Below are 9,872 nucleotides of genomic sequence, written 5' to 3' on the forward strand. Positions count from 1 at the left end.
CCTGAGAAATGTTCTCACTGCTTTAATTTTATAGTCAATGACATATATACAGACATAGGGATAGAGATCAAAAGAGACAGAGAGATAGATATGTATCTTGTCTATCTCCCCAACTAGATTGTTAGGCTGTTTGTGAATCTTAACTGGAGTGAGAGTCTTCCTGTATCTCCCAGGCAGATAACGACTATGGTTTACTCTGAAAGGCCTTCAAAAATGCATGTTGACTGATGACTCAGTGTAGATACCCAAACTAATTCTAAATGGTTAGAAAGGTAATGGGTGAGCTCAAGAAATCATCCAGCAGGGTTCCCTGGGTGGCTCAGTCAGCTTAAGCGACTGACTCTTGATTTCAGCTCAGGTCATGATCTCATGGTTCCTGGGTCCGAGCTCCATGTCAGGCTCTGTGCTGACAGTGCAGAGCCAGCTTGGGATTCTCTCTCTCTCTTTCTCTCTCTCTCTCTCTCTCCCCCTCTTTCTCTGCCCCTGCCCCGCTGAGGCTGGCTCTGTCTCTCTCAAAATAAATAAATAAAACTTTCAAAGTAGATCTAAAAATAAAAATAAATAAATAATCTTTTTTTAAAGTGCTCCTTCCTAATTCTGTGTAAAGGATACATGCTAAAGCCAAACACACTTCCAAAGGTAAGGATGGCCTGTGGTGCTCAGAGAATTCCCCAGAACTATCCAGCACCGATGAGGCTTTAAGAGCAGCAGAGACAGACAGGCAAGGCAGCAAGAGAAAGACACTGCTGTGATAAGGTGGACTAGGGACCGCATGGGCCACAGTGGTATACATTGGAGGTCCCCCCCCATCCCGATTATTTAAAGTGATAGAATTGCAGCTATATTGGGCATCAGAGAAATCTGGGTTCAGGTACTAATTCTGTCTCTTACTGGATGGGTGTACTTGACAAGTAAACTTGATCTCTCTAATCCTTACCTTCCTCATCTGTAAAATAGGTGGGACAACAGCTTTGTTGCAAGGATTAAATATGCTAATCCACTCAAATTAATTATTGAGCATAACTGAGCATCCAATTCACGTTAGTTTCTTCGCCTTTCTGATTCCTTCTCTACCAAGGCACAGTTTTTCCATAAAAGTGCAGGTTGGATAAATCACTAAATGACCCACCTCTCTTCATCACTGTGCTTCTCAACTTCTAAAACTCCACATGCTCCTCGATCATACAAAGTTTATCTTTCAACCCCCCTGTTGAGCTTTATAGCATTGACCACCCCTCCCTAAGATTGGCTGGAAAATTAGAAAGGCAAATAGTACACAGATATTCCCCCAAATGTCTCTCCGAACCACAGAGATTGCCGTGGACGAACCCACACGTCTGCGTGTTGAAGAGTGTGGGTATGTTGTAGGGTGAAATTTTCATTTGCTGCTCTCCGGTTACTCAGCCCCTGACATAAGAATTCAATTATTCCCAGAAGTCAGAGACAAGTCAAGTCAGCTATTTTGCTTAAAGGAGCAAGATACAACTTAAAGCGCCCAACAGAAAACTAGAGAAAGAAGAAATTGTTTGGGTGGATAAACAATCACTGACGTTCTTGCCAGCAACCCCAGGCAGGCTCGTACCACCTGATTGTTTTCCAAGAAAAAATGCAAATAAAACATCTATTTGCTTTGCGATTTATCAGTAAGCCAACATGCCTGGTGCTTGCTAAGCCTCTGCATTGGACTATGTGGACCCAGGGAGGAAGGAAGGGACGGGGAAGGGAGAGAGGAAGTGAAACAGGTATTTTGTAGACTTCCTTTGCTGCTTATTCTGTCTGCATCCTGGCAGGAATCAGCCAGATTTGTTCAAATGTATTACCCAATTTGTGCCATCCGTTACACAAAGGGAGCCAGGGGGCCCAAGGTGTCTGCACAGGGTTAAGCAATGGCAGGAAAACATTTCCACGATGATCTGTTAGTCTGTAACAGAAAGAAGAGAGTCAGCAGTTTGTATAGCTCACCTCCAAAGAAGCCTCAATGAGAGCTCTTGGGGAGACTTTAAGAAAAAACATTTTTTTAAGGGAAAAAAAAGACGTGATACGCAAACTAATTTTAATATGTGCCAAGAAATGGAGATCTCTACAACCTACCCACCACTGTATGTCCCGGTTACCTTTTCTTATATTCTCCAATCTCATTTCTTGATAGAAGCTACATTCTTCTAAATTGGTTTGGTCCAATGCCAATCAACATGTACACACATATATAGCCATGTTCCATGAGACTAAATAAACTTTTGAGTCATAAAATCTGGACTACAGTAGATATCAGGCATCTCAGGGTAACCTTCTAAGATTTGCAGCTTTTCTCTTTCTAACACAAGCCATTTAACACGCATAGGTCATTCTCTGGCAAAGAAAGCAGAGATCAGCAACTGCTTTATCTGAAGAACTCACAGGCATTAGTTTCCAACAAAGCTAACCTAGCGTCGGGCGCGGCCACACAATGCAGCCAGGTCTGCGCGCACACACCACACACGCACGCGCACACGCTCCAATTCCGCTCTGCCAGCCTGTGATGCTTCCTGCGGGGTCTGGGAGAAACAGACTGAACCTGATCACCCACGTTTACATTTTCTGTCCTCACAACAACCTGATTAGAACCACAGCCTTATTTTTCATTCTGTTCTCTGAGCCTTCTTCCAGAAGGAAAATCCACTTGCACAAGGCCAAGTGTGAAGCAATACCTAGAAGTAGATACCGGGGCTCAACGCACGCTTTGTCTTCGACCTGAGTTAAAGGCAACAACCAGCAAGATTGGGAAACAGAGTGGCTCCCTCTCTTAGCCGTGCCTGGCTGCCATCTCTCCGTGTTCAGTGCTGAGGATACAAGACAAAACAGACAGACCCAGTCTTGCTCTCATCGAATTTACAGAGCAGTGGCAGAAACAGACCAGTCAAAAGGCAGCCTTGGGACAGCGTGATAAGGATGCCGTGATAAGGATGCCGTTGGAGTGCAGAGGGAACCATCTATCCTGGTGATGAGAAGTTGGCCTGAGGAGGGACAGGAGAGGGAGGCCATGGTCAGGAGCGAGAGCCCAGTAGGAGCCCCAATGGTCCCTTGTGCCTGGAGTGTGTGAATTCCACAGGGATGTGCTGAGGTGTAGGGCTGCAGGGTTACCCATGGATCAGATCATGGAGGCCTTATAAGCCATGATAAAGATTTGGGGGGGGGGGGGGGTCAGAGAGGTACTTTAAGCAAGGGAGTGACATGATCAGATCTGCTACTTAGAAGGAGCATTTTGGCCGCAGTGGAGAGAGTGCCCTGGAGAGCTGGGCACAGTTAGAAGCGGGAAGGGCAGTTGCAAGCAGCTGCATTGGTCTGGGGGAGGGCCGACGGTCGCCTGGCTTACCCACCAGGCACAGAAGACCGAGACAGGCGGACAGACTCAAGAATCACTAACTATACTTCCATTAAATGTTTTTTATTAATTTTTTAGTACTTTAAAACATAATCTAAAAAGAAACCTAGAGAGAGAACGAAGAAGGTGAATCCCTACCTTCCTTCAAATAGGGGAACCTTCAGGATGCACCATGCCGGGGAAGGGAACACAAGACATTTTTGCCAAATATTCTTCAACTGTAAACTATCATTTCATAGTTTCTCTTAGAATATCGCCATGTCTCATTCATCTTCTTCACTGGAATTCTTGGTAATTGAAAGAAATGTGGAATCCGTCATTATTTTGAACACGGACCGGTCACACAGCTCTCCCGGCCAATGGCAAACCCTTCCGTAGTCCTCTAGTGGGTACTTTGCAGAGGACCCGTACGGCTACGGTTTCGCTCCTGGCACTTGTTCACCATTCCACTTTCTCAAAGCGAATGAGTGAGCAAATGGCAATCAATGTTCCCAATAAAAGTTTTAGGAGATAATTACAGTGATGGGAAATGTAGTCATTACAATAGTCATGCTGGGTTTGTTGTGATGCTACCAATCACACCAAGTTTTCTGATTTCATGTAAATTGCAGGTACCTTTAACTCCTGTAGGAATCTCTATTAATAGATAATATCATTATGCTAATAGCTGCTTAAAGTATAATTTCAGAATTTCAAGTGATCTAAGCCAGATATTTTAAAACACTATAATAACCTAACAGATATGAGCCAAAAAAATAATAAATCTTATCACATTTAAGGAAATTATTTTTAAAGAGAGACACCTGCATTTTGCCCGTAAAAAAAAAAAAAAATAGTTATACTACTTGGAGCTAAGTGATTAAATGTTTGTGTGTTTTTTCAATTACCCAACAAAACGGAAAGTCCAAATGTTCTACTCTCTGAGCTTCAGTTTATTGCTAATCCATGAGTGTTTATACATACACACTGTAGTTACAGAATATGCATATGTATACTGCAATTTATCCATTGGTTCAACAAACATTTATTAAGCACCTACATTATGCCCAACACAATGCTAGGCACTGAGCATCCAAAAAAAGAATCGAACATACTCACAGGCCAGAAGGGGCAACTTATATTCAAATATGCATGATATTGACCTATGTTCCAAATAGAGACAGGTATAAGGCACTATAATGCTATAAAGATGCCCTTAACTCGATCATGGAGGGCCTCCCAGAGGAGGTGATTTTTAAGGCAGGTCTTAGCAGAAAAGTCAAGAGCTTTACAGACAAATCCGAACAGTGGAGGACAATCCAGAAACAGAAGAAAAGACTGTTCAAGGGTACAGAGGTCCAAAAGGGAGTGATGTGATCTGGGAGTTATAAAGGCTAGAACTCAAGGCCCACTAGGGATGGGTCAGGAGAAGACTGAAAACGGCTTAGTGTGCCATATGAAGGCCACTGGACAAGGGAAGAAGTATAGATAATCTTTGTCTTGCTCTTTAGAAAAAGAAAATCTGTGGGAATGCAAGCCAGTGCAGCCACTCTGGAAAACAGTATGGAGGTTCCTCAGAAAACTGAAAATAGAACTACCCTACGACCCAGCAATTGCACTACTAGGTATTTATCCAAGCGATACAGGTGTGTTGTTTTGAAGGGACACATGCACCCCCATGTTTATAGCAGCACTATCCACAATAGCCAAAGTATGGAAAGAGCCCAAATGGCCATCAATGGATGAATGAATAAATAACACGTGGTATATATATACAATGGAGTATTACTCGGCAATCAAAAAGAATGAAATCTTGCCATTTGCAACTATGTGGATGGAACTGGAGGGTATTATGCTAAGTGAAATTAGTCAGTCAGAGAAAGACAAAAATCCTATGACTTCCCTCATATGAGGACTTTAAGAGACAAACCAGATGAACATAAGGGAAGGGAAACAATAATATAAAAGCAGGGAGGGGGACAAAGCATAAGAGACTCATAAATATGGAGAACAAACAGAGGGTTACTGGAGGGCTGGTGGGAGGGAGGATGGGCTAAATGGGTCAGGGGCACCAAGGAATCTACTCCTGAAATCATTGTTGCACTATATGCTAACTAATTTGGATGTAAATTTAAAAAAAAAAAATTAAATTAAAAAAAAAAGAAAAAGAAAATCTGTATGGCTAGGACACCATTTGTGTATTTTTGTCTATTATAGTTAATGGTATAGTGACCATGTTGTCCAAATCATGACATGGGGTAGGCTACTGCAAAACAAGATTCTTTGTCGACATTCAGGAAATTCTCTCTTCCGCCTCACCCCTTCACCTTGCTAACTCAGACTCATCCTTCAGTCTTTGACGTTCACCATCACTTCCTTAAGAAGCACTTCTTGACCACTCCAATTAAGTCAATGACCGCACATCTTTGCTTAGCCATGTTGGGAATACACTGTCACCTACATGAGGTCATGTTCAGGCTGTTGTAAAGCACCCTTGCTTCTGTTTATACACACAAATGAAAGCACACATACATACACACACATCCGGGGTTGAAAAGTCTCAATGCTTCCGAAGGGTTTGGTCAGTGTTATCTGGGAGACTCAGTTAATTATCTTGCTTAAAGTTGAATAGTAAAGAATTTATCCAATTAACTCTAGGCCCGTGGTCCTCACTTAAAATCAGGGCACAGAGGAACTCTCTTTGGAATGGTGGAAGAGGGGCTCTGGGGAGGGGAGGAGCAAAGGGGTAGCAGGAAAGACTGGGGGTAGAGGGTAGGGGCCTTAGTGGAGGGACAGTGGGAGGAAGCAAAGGGAGCCCCAGGAATGGGGGGGGGGGGGGCGTGCTCTGCAGGGGAAAGAGGTAAGAGCTACTGAGAACTGTCTCTCTGATGAGGGAGCTTCAAGTTCTACGTGTAGAAAATTCCGGAGATATCCAGTGGCCTGACAAGAGCCGCAGAAGAATTTCCTGTCTCAGTCTGGTCTTTTCCGCTCCTCCGGAAGTAGCGCCTTGTTTCATTTAACATCTTGACGTTTCTGCCACCCGCATCACCCTTCAACCGTCCCACCACGACGGAAGCCTGTGGCACTTTGGCCGGGCAATTGGCAAATGCCTGAAGCCCCACTCAGAGCAGCACCGGCCATCCACATTGAGAGATTTTAATCTTTCCACATAAATCACTCCCTCCGGCTCCTTAATCATAGGTGACACTCGCAGCGCCGGCATCTCGCGCTCTGGTTTCCCTGAAAGGTCTTGCAAGTTAAGCAGGGTGAAGCTGAGTCAGTAACTGAGATGAAAGACGCAAGAACCACCCAGGAAATGCACACAAAAGGAGTCCACAGACAGCACGTGTCTCTCTGAGCCTCTGCTTCTCACGGGTCCGGAAGAGGGACTCCCCGGGTCTAAAACCCCGCTGTTTTCCGAGTGAGGAGCCGGCCCGCAACCCCCACGGCGCGCTGTGCTCACCGGTGGAAACCGGAAGGTACCCCAAAGCCAGGATCCCCCAAAGCCCCTTCAGCTTTCTATGCTCTGCGCCTGTGCTCCCAACTTCCTTTAAGAGGCACATGATCAGAGTTTTGGCGGAACCAGTCGCGATGGAACTGGCAGGAGGACTTTCAATCCCGCTGGTAAGAATTTTGGACTTAATCACGATTCCTGGGCCATAGCTGCTGGGACCGAGTCTGTGTTGCAGCACTTTATTATTCTGAGTTTAACCTTCTATAGCCCCATACTTCCTTATCTAGTAAACAGGCTTCTTGCCGATAAACTCTGATCCCTCGCATCTGATTGTGATGTTAAGATTCATGCAAGTCTGTGTATTTGCTTGATCTCCTGATATGGGACATGAGAAAGGTCTCTAAAGTGCCAATTCTGATAATAACAAGGACCCTTTCCCTCAATGCCTATTTGGAACAGGCCCTCTTCTGAGCGCTCTGTTCAGAATCACTAATTTTAGACTTCTCAACAACCCAGCAGGGAGATGAGAAATTGACGCACAGAGCCCTTAAGGAACTTCCCTGAGGTCACACAGAGGGCAATAGGCAGTGCCTGGTGGTCTGACCTCAGAGCCCATGGGCACGTCTCCACTGTTCTACCTAGACTTTGCTGTTACTAAAGTTTCTTCCTCTTTTTTTTTTTAAACCGATTTTTTAAAGTTTACTTATTTTGAGAGAGAGAGAGTGCACCCAATTGGGGGAGGGGCAGAGAGCGAGAGGGAGAGAGAGTAATCCCAAGCAGGCTCTACGCTGCCAGCAGGAACCTGACGCAGGGCTCGAACCCCCGAACCACGAGATCATTGACCTGAGCCAAAATCAAGAGTCCGACGCTCAACCAACTGAGCAAGTGGTAGTGTCACCTAGAGTGGTTGCAGTGACGTTTGTGAGCGTAAAGCTGGTGGAGGGAGGAAGCGAAGAACGCTGACACAGAAAGGAAGTAGCGAGATCCAGGATGCGGACGGCGCTCAGCACGACTTAGCTCACTCAGTCGTCTCGACCATGCTAGGCTTCCCAACCGGTTCCATTGTCAAGATGAAGTTGAGCCTTCGTGCCCGAGGTCAGGCAGTGACTAATGCATGGGCGTATAGCCAGGCAGCCTGATCCAGAAGCTGAGCTCCTAGTCACTAGGCCCCTGCCTTCACTCCACCGCCCACCCCCTCACCCCCAGGGGGGATCAACAGAGAGTAGAAAGACTCCCCAGCCAAGAAATGCCAGAGGTAACTGCAGAAGCAGGCCTCGGAAGCCGCAGGGAGGGGGTGGTGAGCACAAAAGTAGGGTCAGTCTCTGATGGGAAGACTGGAGCTTTTTTTCCCTCTGAGATAACAGGGCTGAAGTAAAGAAGGAGTGAGCACACAGGGCATCCTAGCAAGGAAGGAGAGGCTAGATCATGTCACATTGGTCTCATTTTCTCAGCGAATTGGAGCAAGGGTCTTCTGCCGAGGTCTGACATCCTAGAGGGGTTGGTGGGAACTGCAGCCTAAGAGCCTGGCACCTGGGGACAGCAGTTGTGCTGGCCCCCTGCCGATGAATGCAAGCAGAGCTCAGCAGCTCTGGGACCTCTTTCTGAGCTTACGGTGTCCTTGTATGAAACCATTCGCCCCGATGTTGTGATTTTTCTCCTGCGATGTCCAGGAGTGGAATGAAAGAAAAGGACTGTGGTCTTTTCCTCGGTCTGGGGGGCTACTTATAAACTCATGAACGCCCAGACTGTTAACATTACCCAATTTCTTCTAAAAAGCAGAAGTTTGAGGGCTCGTAATCCCCACAGTGAAAGAGCAAGGCACCCTGAACCCAAGTATCGCCTGGTGGCTAATGGCATACACACCGGCCTCAAACTTGACTTCACCTCCCATTGGTGCTCTGGGTCGCTGGTGACCTCGGGGAACTCACTTAGCCTCTCTCTGCCTCCTTTTTTGAATCTGTAAAATGGGAGTATTATGGAGCTTACTTTGTAAGGCTGTTGTAAGGATTCAGTAATACATACAAAGCACTTAGGACAGTGTCTAAGACATAATAAGTGGTCGATAAATGTTCATTTTTGTTAAGACTCAAACAAGGTCTTTACTGATCGTTCCAGTTGCTCAGTGTCCTCACTGATCAGCATTCATTACCAGAAGCACGGCATCTCGTGCATGTATGTGTATGCGCTAAATCACGCGAGAGACTGGAATCTCCCAGCCATCGGCAGTGTCTTTAAATTGTCCCGCTGTGCTGACTAGTTCTTGTTTTCAAATATGAGCAAAGCGGTGGCATAATGGGCCATGAGTTTGCTCCTAGGGAAAGTAGCCAACTGTTCCCTATTTAATGCCAATAAGACCTTGACCTTTCCTGCTTTCTGTGTCAGCCTTCCTCTCATAAAGCAAACCCAGACCACAAGTCTAGCCAGAGAGTCGATATTAAATTAAACTTAGAATTTTAAAAACATTGCCCGGTCTTTCTCAACAATGACAATCCTTTTGAAGCATGAGCTTTTCCGTGTGGGCTCTCGAAGAGTTGCAGAATGGAGCTAGTGGTATTAATCCTTCTTCCAAATCTCTGTAGTCTATTGAGCGTCATTTCTTTTTATATTCTCTCAGGTGTGAGTGATACTGATTGCCTGGATGTGGGTTCTTATTCTGCCTAACAAAGAGATTTTCTTGAAAATGCGATCAGAATACAGATGCCTCATGCACTTAGACGGGTTAAATGGCTACATTCTAAACTTCCTAAGAATTTCTTTTGCAGGAAAGAGAAATGGTTTTTCTCCTTTTCTGGAAACTGGAAGTAATCAAATACAGAAGCTTAAGAAGCTTAATGACGGGGCGCCTGGGTGGCGCAGTCGGTTAAGCGTCCGACTTCAGCCAGGTCACAATCTCGCGGTCCGTGAGTTCGAGCCCCGCGTCAGGCTCTGGGCTGATGGCTCAGAGCCTGGAGCCTGTTTCTGATTCTGTGTCTCCCTCTCTCTCTGCCCCTCCCCTGTTCATGCTCTGTCTCTCTCTGTCCCAAAAAATAAATAAACGTTCAAAAAAAAAAAAAAAAAAAGAAAATTAAAAAAAAAAAA

General features: G+C 45.5%; 1 long non-coding RNA gene across 1 annotated transcript; it reads left to right on the plus strand.

Annotated features, from left to right (window-relative positions):
* Positions 1–6,663: 6,663 nt before the first annotated feature.
* Positions 6,664–9,626, plus strand: LOC147578645 (uncharacterized). Its single transcript, XR_015254323.1, has 2 exons — positions 6,664–6,964; positions 9,409–9,626. It is a non-coding gene; the product is annotated as an uncharacterized LOC147578645 (long non-coding RNA).
* Positions 9,627–9,872: the final 246 nt, after the last annotated feature.

This window comes from Puma concolor, chromosome C1 (genome assembly GCF_028749965.1).
Source record: "Puma concolor isolate L17-30 chromosome C1, mPumCon1.1.hap2, whole genome shotgun sequence".
NCBI classification, from domain to species: Eukaryota; Metazoa; Chordata; class Mammalia; order Carnivora; family Felidae; genus Puma; species Puma concolor.